The sequence below is a fragment of the Mustelus asterias genome, unplaced genomic scaffold (genome assembly GCF_964213995.1).
Source record: "Mustelus asterias unplaced genomic scaffold, sMusAst1.hap1.1 HAP1_SCAFFOLD_185, whole genome shotgun sequence".
NCBI lineage: Eukaryota > Metazoa > Chordata > Chondrichthyes > Carcharhiniformes > Triakidae > Mustelus > Mustelus asterias.
This window is the reverse complement of record NW_027590183.1, coordinates 1-21477: the sequence shown is the minus strand read 5'-3', so window position 1 is coordinate 21477 and position 21477 is coordinate 1.

Genomic DNA, 21477 nt, shown 5'->3' with positions numbered 1-21477 from the left:
AAACTTGTTTTGTTCTCACTGGAGCGACGGAGATTGAGGGGAGACCTGATATAGGTCGACAAGATTATGAGGGGCATGGACAGAGTGGATAGTCGGAAGCTTTTTCACAGGGTAGAAGAGTCAATTGCTAGGGGGGAAAAGGTTTAAGGTGCGAGGGGCAAGGTTTAAAGGAGATGTACGAGGCAGATTCTTTACACAGAGTAGTGGGCGCCTGGAACTCGTTGCTGGGGGAGGTAGTAGAAGCAGATATGGTGGTGACGTTTAAGGGGCGTCTTGACAAGTACATGAATAGGATGGGAATAGAGGAATATGGTCCCCGGAAGGGTAGGGGGTATTAGTTAAGTCAGGCAGCATGGTGGGTGCAGTCTTGGAGGGCCGAAGGGCCTGTTCCTGTGCTGTAATTTTCTTTGTTCTTTGTGTTTCTCTCCAATGGAGAGAGACAATTTGTTACATGTAGCTTCAGGGATACAATTTAATAAACGTGCGGCAATGGGAGGAGATGGGATTCCATGAACCCACAGCCGGTAAGAGGACCAAACCCTCAGATTTAGCATCATTCTACATCACACTCTAAACAGCAAACCAAATGAACTAACCAACTCCACATATAACCAAACAGGCACATTAATATCTGACAGGTTCGGGAAATCCGTCCACTCAGGCAGCACAGGCAGAATCACAGTATTGTTACAGAGCAGGCGGAGGCCATTCGGCCCATCGTGTCTGCACTGACTCTCCGAATGAGCAACTCACTAAGTGTCATCCCCCCACCTTCCCCCAAAACCCTGTGCATTCCAGAGCTTAACCACTGGCTGCAGGGGAAGGCCCCATTCAGGCAGAGCTGGCACCAGATTTAAAGGCAGCCAGCAGCACTTTTAAAGGCTCTGAAGGGAGCAGTGAGGGAGCCCTGGTTAATGAACAAAGAGCTGAAATGGCAGAAGGCAGATTAAACCCAATTCGCTGACACTTCCCTGGAAATTCTCAAGGCTATATCGGTTTGGAGGGAGGTTCTGTTCCCTCAGGAGTGGAGGAGGAGACCTGTCACATCAACCCAAGCAAGTCTGGATAGAAACTGCCGAGGGCCAGAGCAGGCAGCACGTGGCTGCAGTGAGGCAAAGAATCAATAACCTGATATGTTCTGACAAGGTGAGCGTTAAACTTACAGGGTGATATGTGAATAAGGATGAAAGAGGAATGGTGGAAAGAACATCTCCACCCAGACACTGGCAATGTCCAGACAGCAGCATCAATCTTCAGGAACATGTCAGCCTCTCTGTGAAGGGTTCCGGTCAGTCAGAGATGACTGCTGCACTGCCGACACTGAGTGACCATCCTGGTGGTCCCATGATGGGCAGCCTGGCAGCATCATAGGCTTGTGTGTGTCTTTGATGGGTGAGTAACAATGGAAATTTATGTGCTTGTAGAAGAGGGCACTCAGCGTCAGAGAAGGAGCCAAGAGTGACAGTGTCTGGATTGTGTCATCCTTATGCCAATGGAAGATGCAGTGCTGGAGCTGGGAGACCTGGAGGCTGGGTGGGCAATCGCTGATGGTGAGATGGGTTGTGGATCCAGAGAGAGTGAGTGAGTGAATGGATGGGCACAGGAGAGACTCTGCTGCTGAGTCCAAAACCTGGTGCTTGTGTGTTCATCATTGGTCACATGGAGCTCTGGGTTAGTAACAGTCAGAGGTTTAACAACACCAGGTTAAAGTCCAACAGGTTTATTTGGTAGCAAATGCCACTAGCTTTCGGAGCGCTGCCCCTTCGTCAGGTGGAGTGTAGAAATGCTCACAAACAGGGCACACAGAGACACAAACTCAATTTACAGAATAATGACTGGAATGCAGTCTTTACAGATAATCAAGTCTTAAAGGTACAAACAGTGTGAGTGGAGGGAGCATTAAGCACAGGTTAAAGAGATGTGTATTGTCTCCAGACAGGACAGCCAGTGAGATTCTGCAAGTCCAGACAAGCTGTGGGCCATTCGGCCCATCAATCCTTCACTAACAACAATCCCGCCCAGGCCCTATAACAGTAACCCGACATATTAACTCTGCAAATCCCCCTGACATGAAGTGTCAATTTACCATCGCCGCTCAAACTAGCGTGCACATCTTTGGCATGTGGGAGGAAACTGGAGTAACTGAAGGAAACCTGCGCAGACACGGAGAGTACATGCAAACTCCACACAATCTGTCACCCAAGGCCGGAATTGACACGGGTCTCTGGCGCTCTGAGTCAGCAGTGCTAACAGCTCTACCACCCTGCCGACCATGATCAGCCGTGGTTCGTCCCAATTGCAGTGAGTATCGGACGAATAATTTCTATATTTTTTCATAAGATAAGCCTGGCATGCCACGAAAGACTCAAGCCAACATTTTCTCAAATGTTTATAAAATACGTTCATAAGGTGACCAAAACGATATAGGTTACTTCAGCTGTGCTGTGACCACAAACCTATCAGATTTGTGACTGGCGACCTTTGCTCCCAGGCGAATTGTCCCTCATTGCCTTTTCTGTTGATTTGTCAAAGCTGTCGGATCTTATAATATGAAGTCATGAGATTGGATCAGGTTGGGGATTCTGAGAGTCAGCACACCCGAAGGTAGAAATTCAATACAGTTTGCAGTTGCCAATGACTGGACCTCAGAGGGTGAACCATAACATTATTCCCCCACTCCCTCAACATAAGGATCTGTGGGACTGACATCCCATTGCTCAGGGATCAGAGAGAGCAGCAACAGGAGTCAGAGGAAAAGCAGTTTTCCTGATTCATAACTGACGCCAATAGTAATGGGCAGTGTTTTTTATACAAATACCAGTGGTGAAATTATATTGTTGAATATTCAGTTATTATAAACACAATCTCACACAGTCTGCTACTTACTCCAGTTTCTGTATTTTACATTCCGGATTCCTCAGAGCCACAGACAGCTGTTTCACTCCGGAATCTCCCAGGTTATTGGAACCCAGATTCAGATCTATCAGTGAGCGGTTTGTACTGAGAGCAGAGGCCAGGTCCTCGGCACAAGAATCTGTGAGATCGTTACCATAGAGACTGGAGATCAGAGAGAGAAAAATAACAGGAATCAGGGTAAATCCACAGTGTTTTTACGAATAAGATCATTAACAATAATAATGTACAGCGCGGGACATTCAATGAGTATTCTAACTGAGTGCAGTTAGACAGAGACACCAGGAGATGGAGACAGTGAGTATTCTAACTGAGTGCAGTTAGACAGAGACACCAGGAGATGGAGACAGTGAGGGGGTAACTGAGTGCAGTTAGACAGGGACACCAGGAGATGGAGACAGTGAGGGGGTAACTGAGTGCAGTTAGACAGGGACACCAGGAGATGGAGACAGTGAGTATTCTAACTGAGTGCAGTTAGACAGAGACACCAGGAGATGGAGACAGTGAGGGGGTAACTGAGTGCAGTTAGACAGAGACACCAGGAGATGGAGACAGTGAGGGGGGTAACTGAGTGCAGTTAGACAGAGACACCAGGAGATGGAGACAGTGAGGGGGTAACTGAGTGCAGTTAGACAGGGACACCAGGAGATGGAGACAGTGAGGGGGTAACTGGGTGCAGTTAGACAGAGACACCAGGAGATGGAGACAGTGAGTATTCTAACTGAGTGCAGTTAGACAGGGACACCAGGAGATGGAGACAGTGAGTATTCTAACTGAGTGCAGTTAGACAGAGACACCAGGAGATGGAGACAGTGAGGGGGGTAACTGAGTGCAGTTAGACAGGGACACCAGGAGATGGAGACAGTGAGTATTCTAACTGAGTGCAGTTAGACAGAGACACCAGGAGATGGAGACAGTGAGTATTCTAACTGAGTGCAGTTAGACAGGGACACCAGGTGATGGAGACAGTGAGTATTCTAACTGAGTGCAGTTAGACAGAGACACCAGGAGATGGAGACAGTGAGTATTCTAACTGAGTGCAGTTAGACAGAGACACCAGGAGATGGAGACAGTGAGTATTCTAACTGAGTGCAGTTAGACAGAGACACCAGGAGATGGAGACAGTGAGTATTCTAACGGAGTGCAGTTAGACAGGGACACCAGGAGATGGAGACTGTGAGGGGGGTAACTGAGTGCAGTTAGACAGGGACACCAGGAGATGGAGAGTGAGTATTCGAACTGAGTGCAGTTAGACAGAGACACCAGGAGATGGAGACAGTGAGGGGGTAACTGAGTGCAGTTAGACAGAGACACCAGGAGATGGAGACAGTGAGTATTCTAACGGAGTGCAGTTAGACAGGGACACCAGGAGATGGAGACAGTGAGGGGGGTAACTGAGTGCAGTTAGACAGGGACACCAGGAGATGGAGACAGTGAGTATTCGAACTGAGTGCAGTTAGACAGAGACACCAGGAGATGGAGACAGTGAGTATTCTAACTGAGTGCAGTTAGACAGACACCAGGAGATGGAGACAGTGAGTATTCTAACTGAGTGCAGTTAGACAGAGACACCAGGGGATGGAGACAGTGAGGGGGGTAACTGAGTGCAGTTAGACAGAGACACCAGGAGATGGAGAGTGAGTATTGTAACTGAGTGCAGTTAGACAGAGACACCAGGAGATGGAGACAGTGAGTATTCTAACTGAGTGCAGTTCGACAGGGACACCAGGAGATGGAGACAGTGAGGGGGTAACTGAGTGCAGTTAGACAGAGACACCAGGAGATGGAGACAGTGAGGGGGGTAACTGAGTGCAGTTAGACAGGGACACCAGGAGATGGAGACAGTGCGTATTCTAACTGAGTGCAGTTAGACAGAGACACCAGGAGATGGAGACAGTGAGGGGGGTAACTGAGTGCAGTTAGACAGAGACACCAGGAGATGGAGACAGTGAGGGGGGTAACTGAGTGCAGTTAGACAGAGACACCAGGAGATGGAGACAGTGAGTATTCTAACTGAGTGCAGTTAGACAGACACCAGGAGATGGAGACAGAGTATTCTAACTGAGTGCAGTTAGACAGAGACACCAGGAGATGGAGACAGTGAGTATTCTAACTGAGTGCAGTTAGACAGAGACACCAGGAGATGGAGACAGTGAGGGGGTAACTGAGTGCAGTTAGACAGGGACACCAGGAGATGGAGACAGTGAGTATTCTAACTGAGTGCAGTTAGACAGAGACACCAGGAGATGGAGACAGTGAGTATTCTAACTGAGTGCAGTTAGACAGAGACACCAGGAGATGGAGACAGTGAGTATTCTAACGGAGTGCAGTTAGACAGGGACACCAGGAGATGGAGACTGTGAGGGGGGTAACTGAGTGCAGTTAGACAGAGACACCAGGAGATGGAGACAGTGAGTATTCTAACGGAGTGCAGTTAGACAGGGACACCAGGAGATGGAGACAGTGAGGGGGGTAACTGAGTGCAGTTAGACAGGGACACCAGGAGATGGAGAGTGAGTATTCGAACTGAGTGCAGTTAGACAGAGACACCAGGAGATGGAGACAGTGAGGGGGGTAACTGAGTGCAGTTAGACAGAGACACCAGGAGATGGAGACAGTGAGTATTCTAACGGAGTGCAGTTAGACAGGGACACCAGGAGATGGAGACAGTGAGGGGGGTAACTGAGTGCAGTTAGACAGGGACACCAGGAGATGGAGACAGTGAGTATTCGAACTGAGTGCAGTTAGACAGAGACACCAGGAGATGGAGACAGTGAGTATTCTAACTGAGTGCAGTTAGACAGACACCAGGAGATGGAGACAGTGAGTATTCTAACTGAGTGCAGTTAGACAGAGACACCAGGGGATGGAGACAGTGAGGGGGGTAACTGAGTGCAGTTAGACAGAGACACCAGGAGATGGAGAGTGAGTATTGTAACTGAGTGCAGTTAGACAGAGACACCAGGAGATGGAGACAGTGAGTATTCTAACTGAGTGCAGTTCGACAGGGACACCAGGAGATGGAGACAGTGAGGGGGTAACTGAGTGCAGTTAGACAGAGACACCAGGAGATGGAGACAGTGAGGGGGGTAACTGAGTGCAGTTAGACAGGGACACCAGGAGATGGAGACAGTGCGTATTCTAACTGAGTGCAGTTAGACAGAGACACCAGGAGATGGAGACAGTGAGGGTGGTAACTGAGTGCAGTTAGACAGAGACACCAGGAGATGGAGACAGTGAGGGGGGTAACTGAGTGCAGTTAGACAGAGACACCAGGAGATGGAGACAGTGAGTATTCTAACTGAGTGCAGTTAGACAGACACCAGGAGATGGAGACAGTGAGGGGGTAACTGAGTGCAGTTAGACAGGGACACCAGGAGATGGAGACAGTGAGTATTCTAACTGAGTGCAGTTAGACAGAGACACCAGGAGATGGAGACAGTGAGTATTCTAACTGAGTGCAGTTAGACAGAGACACCAGGAGATGGAGACAGTGAGTATTCTAACTGAGTGCAGATAGACAGGGACACCAGGAGATGGAGACAGTGAGGGGGGTAACTGAGTGCAGTTAGACAGAGACACCAGGAGATGGAGACAGTGAGTATTCTAACGGAGTGCAGTTAGACAGGGACACCAGGAGATGGAGACAGTGAGGGGGGTAACTGAGTGCAGTTAGACAGGGACACCAGGAGATGGAGACAGTGAGTATTCGAACTGAGTGCAGTTAGACAGAGACACCAGGAGATGGAGACAGTGAGTATTCTAACTGAGTGCAGTTAGACAGACACCAGGAGATGGAGACAGTGAGTATTCTAACTGAGTGCAGTTAGACAGAGACACCAGGGGATGGAGACAGTGAGGGGGGTAACTGAGTGCAGTTAGACAGAGACACCAGGAGATGGAGAGTGAGTATTGTAACTGAGTGCAGTTAGACAGAGACACCAGGAGATGGAGACAGTGAGTATTCTAACTGAGTGCAGTTCGACAGGGACACCAGGAGATGGAGACAGTGAGGGGGTAACTGAGTGCAGTTAGACAGAGACACCAGGGGATGGAGACAGTGAGGGGGGTAACTGAGTGCAGTTAGACAGAGACACCAGGAGATGGAGAGTGAGTATTGTAACTGAGTGCAGTTAGACAGAGACACCAGGAGATGGAGACAGTGAGTATTCTAACTGAGTGCAGTTCGACAGGGACACCAGGAGATGGAGACAGTGAGGGGGTAACTGAGTGCAGTTAGACAGAGACACCAGGAGATGGAGACAGTGAGGGGGGTAACTGAGTGCAGTTAGACAGGGACACCAGGAGATGGAGACAGTGCGTATTCTAACTGAGTGCAGTTAGACAGAGACACCAGGAGATGGAGACAGTGAGGGGGGTAACTGAGTGCAGTTAGACAGAGACACCAGGAGATGGAGACAGTGAGGGGGGTAACTGAGTGCAGTTAGACAGAGACACCAGGAGATGGAGACAGTGAGTATTCTAACTGAGTGCAGTTAGACAGACACCAGGAGATGGAGACAGTGAGGGGGTAACTGAGTGCAGTTAGACAGGGACACCAGGAGATGGAGACAGTGAGGGGGTAACTGGGTGCAGTTAGACAGAGACACCAGGAGATGGAGACAGTGAGTATTCTAACTGAGTGCAGTTAGACAGGGACACCAGGAGATGGAGACAGTGCGTATTCTAACTGAGTGCAGTTAGACAGAGACACCAGGAGATGGAGACAGTGAGGGGGGTAACTGAGTGCAGTTAGACAGGGACACCAGGAGATGGAGACAGTGAGTATTCTAACTGAGTGCAGTTAGACAGAGACACCAGGAGATGGAGACAGTGAGGGGGGTAACTGAGTGCAGTTAGACAGAGACACCAGGAGATGGAGACAGTGAGTATTCTAACTGAGTGCAGTTAGACAGAGACACCAGGAGATGGAGACAGTGAGGGGGGGTAACTGAGTGCAGTTAGACAGAGACACCAGGAGATGGAGACAGTGAGGGGGGTAACTGAGTGCAGTTAGACAGGGACACCAGGAGATGGAGACAGTGAGTATTCTAACTGGGGCTCAGGAATGGAGTGTGTGGTGGGGTTGAAGATGATGCGACAGAAACCTTTCTCACACTGCCAGTGGTTCGGGTCTGGAACTCACAGCCGGGAAGTGTGGTGGAGGTCGGCTGCATCGAAGCAGTCAAAAAGGAATTAGATGATTTTTTGAAGATAGGCAATGAGCTACGAAAATGGATACGACAAAAAGGCTGGAGAATGACACGAATTTCGAATGTCAATTTGGTGAGCTGGTGCAGACACGATGGGCCAAATGGCCTCATTGTGCTCCGTAAGAATTCTGTGGAGACAGTGGTTGAAAATGTTATCGATATTTCAACTGGAAGTTGGTGATGTTGCCGTGTGGACAGTGTTAGTAGCCACAGTCCCCAATGAAATCTCTCCAATAGAAAGAGACACAATTTGGTACATGTCACTTCAGGGATACATCTTAGTAAACGTGGGGATATGGGAAGAGTTGGGACTCCATTAACCCCACAGCCAGTACGAGGACCAAACCCTCAACAACAGCGTCATTCTACATCACGCTGGAGACACCGAACCAACTGAACTAACCAACTCCACACAGAGCCAGAACGGGCACAGTAAATGTCTGACAGGTTCGGGAAATCCGTCCACTCAGGCAGCACAGGCAGAATCACAGTATTGTTAGAGAGCAGAAGGAGGCCACTCGGCCCATCGTGTCTGCACTGACTCTCCGAATGAGCAATTCACTAAGTGGCATTCCCCCACCTTCCCCCAAAACCCTGTGCATTCCAGAGCTTAACCACTGGCTGCAGGGGACAGCACAATTCTGGCAGAGCTGGCACCAGATTTAAAGGCAGCCAGCAGCGCTTTTAAAGGCTCTGAAGGGAGCAGTGAGGGAGCCCTGGTTAATGAACAAAGGGCTGAAATGGCAGAAGGCAGATTAAACCCAATTCGCTGACACTTCCCTGGAAATTCTCAAGGCTATATCGGTTTGGAGGAAGGTTCTGTTCCCTCAGGACTGGAGAAGGATACCTGTCACATCAACCCAAGCAAGTCTGGATAGACACTGCCAAGGGTCTGAGCAGTGGCTGCAATGAGGCAAAAGATGAATAATCTGATATGTTCTGACAAGGTGAGCGTTAAGCCTACAGGCTGATATGTGAATAAGGATGAAAGAGAAATTGTGGAAAGACCATCTCCACCCAGACACTGGCAATGTCCAGACAGCAGCATCAATCTTCAGAAACATGTCAGCCTCTCTGTGAAGGGTTACATGGAACATAGGACATAGAACAGTACAGCACAGTACAGACCTTTCGGCCCATGATGTTGTGCCGAGCTTTGTCCAAAACCAAGATCAAGCTATCCCACTCCCTATCATTCTAGTGTGCTCCATCTGCCTATCCAATAACCGCTTGAAAGTTCCTAAAGTGTACGACTTCACTATGACAGCAGGCAGTCCATTCCACACCCCAACCGCTCTCTGAGTAAAGAGTCAGTCAGAGATGACTGCTGCACTGCCGACACTGAGTGACCATCCTGGTGGTCCCATGATGGGCAGTCTAAATTAGCGTCAGGTTTGTGTGTGTCTTTGATGGGTGAGTAACAATGGAAATTTATGTGCTTGTAGAAGAGGGCACACAGCGTCAGAGAAGGAGCCAAGAGTGACAGTGTCTGGATTGTGTCATCCTTATGCCAATGGAAGATGCAGTGCTGGAGCTGGGAGACCTGGAGGCTGGGTGGGCAATCGCGGATGGTGAGATGGGTTGTGGATCCAGAGAGAGTGAGTGAGTGAATGGATGGGTACAGGGGAGGCTCTGCTGCTGAGTCCAAAACCTGGTGCTTGTGTGTCTTCCATTGGTCACATGGAGCTCTGGGTTAGGAACAGTCTGCAGGACATGTTGGAATGTGCATTACCCTCTAACATTCTTCACTCTCTCACAAATCAACAGCTGCGGTGAGCGGGAGACAGGCGTGTAGCTCTGAAGCGTGTAGCCCGTGGGGTGGCACGGTGGCACAGTGGTTAGCACTGCTGCTTCACAGCTCCAGGGTCCCGGGTTCGATTCCCGGCTCGGGTCACTGTCTGTGTGGAGTTTGCACATTCTCCTCGTGTCTGCGTGGGTTTCCTCCGGGTGCTCCGGTTTCCTCCCACAGTCCAAAGATGTGCGGGTTAGGTTGATTGGCCAGGTTAAAAAAATTGCCCCTTAGAGTCCTGGGATGCGTAGGTTAGAGGAATTAGCGGGTAAAATATGTGGGGGTAGGGCCTGGGTGGGATTGTGGTCGGTGCAGACTCGATGGGCCGAATGGCCTCCTTCTGCACTGTAGGGTTTCTAAGATGGGGAGGGGTCAGAGGATGGATTGTCACATTATACTCTATAACGTCCACCAGAGCAGATAATGTCTCTCACGATTAGCAAAGGGGTTACAATCTGGCAGCACAGGGCAGCACAGACAAACCCGAGCAGCTGATGGAGGCAGCAATAGCTGAGTTCACTCACACTCTCGAGAGGACAGGTCATTGTCAGCTTCAGGAAGATGAAATGTGACTGGAGTCTTTAACAATGCAGCAGATACTGGAGCTGCAGCGTAGGATACTTTAACATCCGGTGGAGTTTCCAAAGGCTCTGTGTATCCATACACAAAGGATGGAGGAGTCAATCCAGGCCAGCAGTGTTACCATGTCTCAGGTCTGAGCACAAATAGCATCCTCCACAGAGAGATTGGTGACCTTCATGGAGAGTCACATCCAGCCTATCACCCACAGGAAATACACATGAACCTGCATGTTCTCACCACCTCCATGAGCTCTGTGGAACACGGGCTGTGGGAGGGGTGGGAAAATGTGCCTGGAGTAACTGTCAGGCCCTCTCCAGCTGAGCAGGGAGGGTCCAGTTTGCCCTGAATGGATAGAGGAGTGGCTGCCTGCAGCATTTGGGAGCTCCTCTCAGGATGCCCCTGGTGTGGGCAGTGGGTCCCCTTCTGCTCCGACTGTGACACAAGCACCTCACGAAGCTATGATGATAGAGACAACTCCAGCATCTGTGCAGAGGACCCACAGTTGGCCGGATCCTTCCAGGACTCAGGAAATCCGAGGACAAAGGCCACGGTCATCGAAATTCCCAGAGGAGAGGAGAGAGGTAAGATGCTGCCTGCAGCTCAGCGGAAAGTGCGGGGATGGCGGTGGTTGTCATGGTGGGGTTGCTTCCTTGGGTTTCACAGGATTATACTTTGTTATTACTGGTCACTTTGTTATGTCTGTATTTTGAGTAAATTCAGGGATGGAGCACCACTAAAAAACTCCTTCACCATATTACTGTGTCTTTAACAGTTCACTGGGAATGTGAGATGGGAAATACAGCACTGAATCAGGTCAATACAATTCCAATGCCTTTGTTTCATGTCGTGACAGCTCCAGGGAAATTATAAAACATTCACAGAAACAGCAACAGGGCTGGAGATGGTGAAGATTTATTACACTGAATGGCTGTGTGAGTTAAGGTTCTTGGAAAACATGTCTGCATTACTGAATCTCCATCCTCCCTGACACATATCCCATGTCCCTGGCCTGTGGTCCATGGGGTTCCTCATCATGAAGCATCTGGTCAACATTGTATTGCATCACACTTTGTTCAAAGCTTCTCCACTCTAGATCCAGGTTGTATGGAACACAGCACAACACCAGGACATTTGAGACCCTCGCTGAGTATATTAAATAGTTCCACCAGATCTATCTTTAGAATTCCTCTGGCCTGTGCAATGGTCACACTATTTGTCCTGTCACAGCTGTTTTTTCTCTCTTCCGTGACTGTGTTTGGGTTACACACAGGCACAATTACCCACCTCTACAGTGGGTAGCGCTTGTCTTTATTAATTCTTTCAAGGGATGATGGTATCACTGGCAATGCCAACACTTGCAGCCCATCCCCAATTGCCCTTGAGAAGGAGGTGGTGAGCCATCTTCTTAAATTCTGCAGAGCATCTGGTACAAAACCGCTAGGAAGGGACATCCGGGATTATGATCCCGCATCAGTGATGGAAAAGCAATATATTCCAAGTCAGAATGGCGTGTGGTTTGGAAAGAAATCTGAAGCTGGTTGGTGTCCCATCCTTCTGATATCCTTGGCCATCTCGGTGATGGATAGTGCCTGTTTGGATGATGCTGGCTCAGGAACCTTGGTGAGCTGCTACATTCCACCTTGTATGTGGTAAAATACTGCCACTGTGCGTCAGTGGTAGAGACAGCCAATGTTTAGTTTGGTGAATGGCCAGCTGATCCAGTGGGCTCATTTTCCATGGATGAGCTTCTTCAGTGTTTTTGAAGCTGCAGACAATCCAGCAAGATGAGCGGATTCCATCACACTGCTGACTTGTGCCTTGGAGATGGTGGGAAAAATTTGGGAGACAGGAGGCGAGTTCCTCATCTCCGAATTCCCAGACTGTGATCTACCCTTGGAGCCATAGTGTTTACAGTTCAGTGTCTGTTCAATGGTCCCAGTGCGCCCCCACCACTCAGGATGTTGATGGTCGAGGATTCAGCGATGGTGCTGCCATTCAATGTAAAGGGAATATGGTTAGATTCCCGTCTGTTGGAGATGGTCTTTGCCTGGCATTTGTGCAGTGAAACATTACTTGCCATTTATCAGGTTAAGCCTGAAAGTTCTTCAGAGCTTAAGACGCTAGCTCTGTCGAAGAGTCATCCAGATTCGAAGGGTTAGCTGTTCTCTCTCCACAGAAGCTGTCAGACATGCTGAGCCTTTTCAGCATTTTCTGTTTTGTTCAGGTCTTGCTGTTTATGGACATGGACTGCTTCAGTCTCTGAGGAATTGTGAACAGTACTGAGCATTGTGCAATCATTAGTGAGCATCCTCACTTCTGACATTATAATGGAAGGCAGGACATTGATAAAGCAATTGAAGGTGGTTGGGATTTGGACATCACCCTCAGGAACTCCTGCAGTGATGTTCATGAGGCACTGGAAGGATGACACTTTTCTGACGTTCAAGAGCAGACCGATGGAGCAGCAATTCATCAGATTGGATTTGCCCTGTTTTTTTCCACATTGTCCGGTAGATCCAGTGTTGTAGCTGTACTGGAACAGCTTGGCCAGGGGAATGGCTAGTTATGGAGCACAATTCTTCAGTACCATTGCTGGGGTACAGCCAGGCTGACAGAGTTTGCAGTATGCAGTGCCTTCAGTCATTTCTTTACCTCACATGCAGTGAATCCAATGGTCATCTGTCATGTTGGGGACCTCAGGAGGAGGCCGAGATTAATCATTCTACTCAGCACTTCTGGCTGAAGATGGCACTGATGCTCTGGGTTCCCTCATCAGTAATGATGGAATTCTTGTAGCATGTTTATAGAATCATAGAATTCCCACAGTGTAGAAGGAGGCCCTTTGGCCCATCGAGTCCTCACCAATTCTTTGAAAGAATATCATATCCAGGCCCTATCTCTGTAACTCCACATATATGGCCCACTAATCCCCGTAACCTACACACCCTGAGATACCAAGGGACAACTTAGCATAGCCAATCAACCGAACCTGCACATCTTTGGACTGTGGGAGAAAATTGGAGTACCCAGAGGAAACCCACACAGACACGGGGAGAACGTGCAAACTCTACACATCAAGTCACCCAAGGCCGGAATTGAACCCTGGTCCCTGGCGCTGTGAGGCAGCAGTGCTGACCACTGTGCCACCTTGTTGCCTAATGTAACCGGCATGTCCAACATTTTGTGGCATGTCTAACACTATTTATGACTGGATATGGCAAGACAGCAGATCTCTGATCTTATCCATTGGTTTTGGTGTGATTGAGCTCGGTCTATCATATGCTGCGTCCGCTCTGTGGTCTGGTGGCCGTGTGCTGGAGCTTCACATCTCATCTTTAGATAAACCCAAGTCTCATTTGGTAGTACATGTAAAGAAAATTAGTCGTAGTAACACAGTACTGGTTGCTGGGGAAAGCCACTGTCAGCTTCCGATAAATGAAAAAGTAGAGATCACCTCTCCTGCCTATTTCCTGTCACTCAGATAACTTCATATCCAGGCTGCCTTTGTCTCTTTTATTTCATGGTCTTCTTACTTTGCTCCCAAGCTCAGTATGTGTCTACTCATAGCGGATCGTGTTTTTAACAACAAAAATACTGACAGCAATGGTATATTTTGTATCATTATTTGTGTTCTTAAAAACAATGTCCATTATTAATAGGGACATCATTCAGACTATTCTGCACAGTGATTATTGCCATTGCCAGCTGAGCTGTGCCTTGAACTGCTGGGCTGTGAGCTCTGGAATTCTCTTCATAACCCTCCCCACCTCGATATCTGCATTCTCTTTTCAGATGCTCCTTAAGCTCCGTTTAACATACATTTGAAAGTGGATCCCTCGGGATAAAACTCATCAGAATTCAATGTAGCTTGTCATCTGCCTTACCAATATACAGCAGTTTTCTACATTTAATCAAACTGAGAAGCCGACAGACATAAACATCTATAATCTGAATGACAAATTATACTGAATTGAACATGCGACCAGCCATATCTGGGAATTCTATAAACATTTAATCGTTTTGTCCATCTTTTTTATTTTCATGAATGGATTTGAGAATAATTATAAATGATTAGTTAATTCTTTCACTCCTGAATCTCGCAGTTTATTGTAACTCAGGTTCAGACACATCACTGACTGGTTTGTACTGAGAGCAGAGGTGAGAATATCTGAGGCTGTTACTCTCCAAACTGGAGATCAGAGAGAGAAAGATTTCAGGAATCAGAGCGAATCCGTGGTGTTTAACACGAATACTGACAGGAATGATGTGGAATGGTTATTAATGACACGATTACTGACACTGATAATAATTTACAGTGTCAGACCATCCACTGATTATTAACACAATCTCACACAGTCTGATACTTACTCCAGTTTCTGTATTTTACATTCTGGATTCCTCAGAGCCGCAGACAATAGTTTCACTCCTGAATCTCCCACTTCATTGCAATACAGACTAAATGGAGAAAGTGAGAAACACATTAAATTCAGATTAATGTTCAGCAGGAAAAATAGCTGGATCTATTTTTGTGTCAGAAACTTAGCAAGTTAAGATTCAAGTTGCGATACGATACCTCACCCAAGTTGATCTTTCTCTACACCCCAGCTATGACTGTAACACTACATTAGAACATAGAAGAACATAGAAAAGCTACAGCACAAACAGGCCCTTCGGCCCACAAGTTGCGCCGAACAATTTCCTTACATTCTAGGCTCATCGATAACCCTCTATCTTACTAACCTCCATGAACCTATCCAAAAGACTCAATCGAATCCACTTCCACCACCACTACCGGCAGCCGATTCCACGCACGCACCATCCTGTGAGTGAAAAACTTACCCCTGTGATGTAATGATGACAATGATATAATGGTCAGCATAGTTGCTTTCTAAGCAGTTGATACGGGTTTAATTCCCAGCTATCTCAGTTTGTTGGAGTGGATGAAGAGAGGGCCAGGAGCCTGTAACCACAACCTTAAATAGTGAGTCAATCCAATTGAGTCAAGTCTGTGGCTCCAGACGGGAGCACTGGTGTTAAGCTCAGCTGAGGGTTGGAGGGTCAGTTGATCATTTAACTACACTGAGTCGACCCACACTGAGTTCAAAAGGGAAATGGTAAGTCTAATAATGACACACAGAAAACTAAATTCATTGGTTGGTAAAAAAAATGCCATTTGCGACTGGCTTTATATTGCTGTGAATTGGAGGAAGCAACAGAAAGGTTCAATGATGGTTCTGCTGTTGATGTGGTGTACATGGATATTCAAAAATCATCTGATGCAGTGACACAACAGACTTGTGGCATAAGCTCATAAAATAACTGGGAAAGTAGCAACGTGGATACAAAATTGGATGAACAATGAATAATGGGTATTTTTCAGGCTGGAGGATGTCGGTAGTGGAGAACCCGAGAGGTCAGTATTGGGATCCTTGCTTTTCCCTGATATATATGAATGATCTAGGTATTTGCAGTATAGAGGAAAATTTCAAAGTTTGTTGATCACAGAACAGTTTGAGGCATCGGATACTGTGAGGAGAAGAGCTTGGGACTGAAAAACGGACAATAGTGGAGTGTACAGATAGGTGGCAGATTAAGTTCAATGCAGAGACGGGTGAGGTGATACTTTCTGGTAACATGCACATGAGGAAGGAATATAAAATAATCGGTAGAATAGTTAACAGAGTGCAGGAGCAGGGGGACTGGACGTATATGCACATTGATCATTGCCGTTAGCAGGGCAAGTGTAGGGAGCAGTTAATAAAGAATACAGCATCTTGGGCTTTACTGCTGTGAAATAGTTTATGTTTGTAGGCATCAGATAATAATTCATGAGTTTAAGTTGAATTTGTGTTTCTGTGCTTGTGTGTTAAGAAAGAGCCAAAACTTTAATTTCACTTCGTGTTAAACAAAGCTGCCTGCCTGCGGGTTTTTTGTGTCCCTGCATTTTAATTTAAGGTTTACGACATTGTCAGAGTTATAGAGGTTAAAAAAATGATTGCTTATATTCAGAAGTCCACAATGAATGATAGAAACACTGAGTTTCAGTTGCAACCAGTTAACCCAAGAAGCGAGATGGAGTTCACAGAGGCTGCCAGGAGAGGCAGGGCAATGCAGGGACTCAGAAAGCAGGACCCACAAGATAAATCACCGTCAGAAACCAAGGAGGAAAAGAGGAGTGCCAGGAAGACAGAAGTCAAAGCGACAAAAAAAACCTGAATCTGAACAAGCGACTGCTCCCTGAAGTTAAAGAGAGGAGCAGAGAGAGGTTCCCAGTTAAAGACAGAGCTGCGAGGTGCAGACATTGTAAAGTTTGCTCACGAGAATCCAGATATCTGATATATTCCTAAAGTTGGTGACACCTTCATACAGACTATGAGGCGCTGGTGTCTGTTGGCACGGCTGAGTATGGAGGAATAATGAAAGGAAACATTGAAATATTGGACAGGGATCCTTGGTGAAGGCACCTGACAGAAAGCATTGAAAAGATTCCAAAAGCTGCTTTTTGTTTCTCGAGTGGAGCTTCTGGAGCGGAAGCATCAGTCCCAGTGAGACGGGTTTTCTCACATTGTTACAAACATTTGGGGGGATTTGAAGAAGAATCCACTGAAGTTACTTTGGGTGGCATCTGTCACTGAGTTTCAGAGAGTGGTATATCTGAACCACAGGTGGATTGTTGGTTTACATTAACTGTGTCCTTACTGGGAACATTAAAGCATAAGATCTATTTTGTAACTCGTGTCATCCTTACAGATCTGCAGACATCTGTGAAGTTAGATGGGGTGGTGCATTGCAGTTATTTTTTTAACAAAGGTTTTATTCTTTTGTTAAAAGTTAATCGACGACCTTGTTATTCTGTTCATCTACATTTCTAAATAATAAAACAATAAATAAAAGTTATGATTTACTGAGCCGGGTTTCTGCTCTTCGACCTGACTGTCCAGAAATCAGCTGGGATCATAACATTGTCAATAGGGGCATAGAGTACAAGAGCAAGGAGGCTGTGCTGAACCTGCAAAAGACATCAGTTAGATCTCAGTTCAGTGCGTCATACTTTAGGAAGGCTTAGAAAACATTGGAGAGAGCGCTGAACATGTTTAAAAGATTGGCTACAGGGATGTGAAACTTCAGACACGAGGATCGATAGGAGAGGTTGTTCACCTTGGAAGGAAGAAAGCTGAGAGGACATTTGATAGAAATGTTCAAAATAGTGATGGTGCTGGAGAGAACAGGGAGCAAATCGAAATGTTGCTGCTCGGACAAGGATCAACAACAAGATTTAAAGTGATTTGCAAAAGATGCAAATACAGTGTGAATAAAGCTATTTTTTTTAAACACAGCGAGTGATTCAGGTTTTATGAGGCTGCAGTCAGAACCATGGAACAGAAACAGCGTGGGCTGCTGTAACCTAAGGGAGGTTTCTTTTCACAACTGCACACTGAGGTTTAATACAAGACTGAACCTCCACTGCGACCCTGACTGATGTTACCAGTTATCACATGACTTATAAAAGGACACTGTCCCGATAAAACACACACCAACTATAATACATAACAGAGGCAGCGTGCAGGAAAATAATCCTGACAATAATTAGCCACAAACTGTAAGCTGTACCGAACACAAGAGGAACAAATTTCCTTCCAGCATCATACATAATCAGATGGTTTCTGTTGGGAGAGTGAAATATCCTTTTTTAAAATTTTGTAACGAGGCCTTTACACCTCTAATTATTTAAAATTTATCCCTATAATGCTTTTATTCACTCAAGGAACGTGATCATCACTGGTTTTGCCAACATTTATTGCCGATGCCTATTTGCCCACGAGAATCTGCCTTCTTGAACCGCTGTAGTTTTATCAGAGAATTAAAAATTTATTACAGGTTCAGAAGGAGGCCAATCGGCCCATCATGTCTGCATCCGCTCTCAAATGAGCTTTATGACTTTGTGCCATTCTCCCGCGCTTTCTCTGTGACCATTGGACATGGTTTCCCTCTTGACTTCCTCAACTGAACATGTCTCTGTTTTATTTGGAACAAAGGAAATGGCTTCTCAGCAATGAAAATATCCGCTCTGAGACCAAACAGTTACCTCAATTCCTGACATTTGTGCAGAACGGGTCCCAGCCGCTGGAGCCCTTCACACTGAATGTAGCATCGCTCCAGATCGAGGTGTTTTATTGTATCACAGAGTCCAATAACATGAGACAGGACCGCACAGTCAATCGGGGTCAGTCGCAATCCGCGAAATGAAAGTTTTTCCACAGATCCCACTGTGTTCCGAGCCAGTGCTTTATTCTGAGACTCAAACAGGTAGTGGAATGTGTTCAGGAGCTTCCTCTTCCCAGTTTCAGTCTGTGAGTCTCCAATCTGCCCTTCAACCTTCTCCTTCACCCAGTCAATCACTCGGCAGGTTGTTTGATGAAGAAATGGACCCAGAAACTCCACCAGGGGTCGAGCTGACTGTGGGGAGGAGAGACCAGCAACAAAACGGAGAATTATCTCAAATCGCCCATCTTCCTCACTGTGGATTTTACTGAGGAGTTTCCCGATATCCCTGGGATCTGGAGTCAGGAATTGTGTGAGTGCAGCTACAAACTCTTGGATGGTGAGGTGTGGGAATGTGTAAACCACACTCTGGGCAGAAACATCTCTCTCTAAAAGCTCCATCAGGAACCCAGACAGGAACTGGGAAGGTTGTAGATTGTACTCAATCAAATCTTTATTCCTAAACACAATCTTCTTCTTGGAGATTCCTGTGAAGGCCATCTCACCAAGCTTCAGTAACACATCACGGGGTTTTTCAATCTCTCGGCCATGGTTTTTCAGAATGTTGTAAATATAGTAGGAATATAGTTGGGTGATGGTCTTGGGAACTTGCTGCTGTTTCCTGTCTCTTTGTGTAAAGAAGGGACCCAGTGACAGACCGAGGATCCAGCAGTAGGAAGGGTTGTAACACATGGTGTACAGGATCTCGTTCTCCTCCACGTGTTTGAAAACGGCTGCTGCCACCGTCTGATCTTCAAAAAACTTGTTGAAATATCCCTTCCGTTCATCACCAACAAATCCCAGGATTTCAGCCCAGACGCTGATGTCAGCCTTTTCCAATAAATGTAATGCAGTGGGGCGGCTGGTCACTAGCACTGAACATCCTGGGAGCAGCTTGTGCTGTATTAAACTGTACACAATGTCAGACACTTTACAGCGGAATTCAGGATCTGTGCACATGGACTGAGGTTCTGTATTTCTCCGATTGTCGGCAAAATCAATACTGTCCTTGAATTCATCCAAACCATCGAATATAAACAGCAATCCCTCTGGGTTCTTCCAGAGCTCTCCCAGATTATTCCCAAAGTAAGGATACTGATCCAATATCAGATTCCTTAGATTTATTCTACTGTTAATAGTGTTCAAATCCCGGAATTTAAAACTGAAAACAAATTGAAAGTGTGGGTATATTTTCCCAGTGGCCCAGTCATAAACAATCTTTTGTACCATTGTTGTTTTTCCAATTCCCGGCACTCCGCTCACTGCTGCTGAATTCCCAGATTTGAATTTTCTCTGGGAAAAGCTGCTCTGAAACAGTTGATCAGTTCGGATTTTTTCCAGTTCTTTCCGGAGATCTTTCTCTCTCCACTCTTCATGGTCTCGGCCTCTTGCCAGCAGTTCATGTTCGACAAGTGTCCGATCTCGAACAGTAGAAATAACCGTGAGCTCAGCGTATCGACCAACCAGCTGGAAAATCTTAACCTTCTCCTTTATGAGGATAGTGTTCACTCTCAGTGTTTCAGTTTGTACCCGGAGTGTCTCCTTGTGTTTCTGTTGGAGATCTTCAATAAGAATGGAGAGAAAGTTAGTTCTATTGGCATTTTACAAACATCCCGGTAAAATTGACCAATCCATTAAATATTGCAGGCATTAGTTCAGTTCCAACATAGATTTTTGTACAACTGGCTTTGACAACTAATGGCCCATGGGCCAAATTCAGCCACTGAACTGTTTGTATTCAGCCTAATAAATATGGCTGGACAGCTCAGCTCTGCAGAAGTCAAATCTGATCCAAACACCGGTCTCCCTTTCTGCCTCTGCAGATCTGCAGTTTCTCCACAATTTTCTCTTTTTAAGTCATTTGTCCTGTAACAGAATTAGACCACAAATAAAGAAAATATGGGGAGAAAGGAGGCTGTGATTGGACAAGCGGCAAAGTGTTGAAAACTCCACTTTTCTATTTCAATTTGAATCTTACAGAGCTCGTATCACGACAGCGAATAGCTGGGTTCAGGTCAGGGCAGAGAAAGTGCGAGAATCCTGAGGAACAATTACCGCACGTGAGTGGGGTGTTTGTGTGTGCATATATATGTGTGAGTGAGTGCACAGAGAGAGAGAGATGGAGGAAGACAGAAGCAGAGTGTGTGCGAGAGAGTGTGTGTGAGATTATGAGAGAGTGACAGAGAATGAGAACAACTGACAGAGGGCGTGTGGGAGGGAACATGAGAGTGAAAACTTCCCTGAGACTGTGGGTGTTAAACAGAATGCGATAATAACGGAGGAAAGGTTGAGGGATAAAGGTTGTGAGACTGTTAGGGAGAATGACAGAGGAAGCGATGAAGAGGGAGATAGTGTGCGTGAGGAAAGGCGAGAGGATAATATTGTGAGACTGAGTAGGTGAGAGTGAGAATGTCGATATAAGATAAAGAGAGAAAATGTGAGAGCAAAACAGAGTTATCGATGTGTGTTTGAGAAACACACAGCGTGTATGGAAGAGAGTGCGTGTGAGAGGAAGAATGAGGGTGTTGTGGGTGTACATAAGAAAGAGATTGTGAGAGTGTGTGAGAAATATGTGAGAGGAAGACCATGCGTGAGATTATGTGACAGAGAATCTGTGTGTGACTGAGTGACGATGAGTCTGAGAATGTGTGTATGAGTGCGTGTGTGAGAGTCTCTGTGAGGGATAGAGTGTGAGAGTGTGTGCGCGAGTGACAGTGA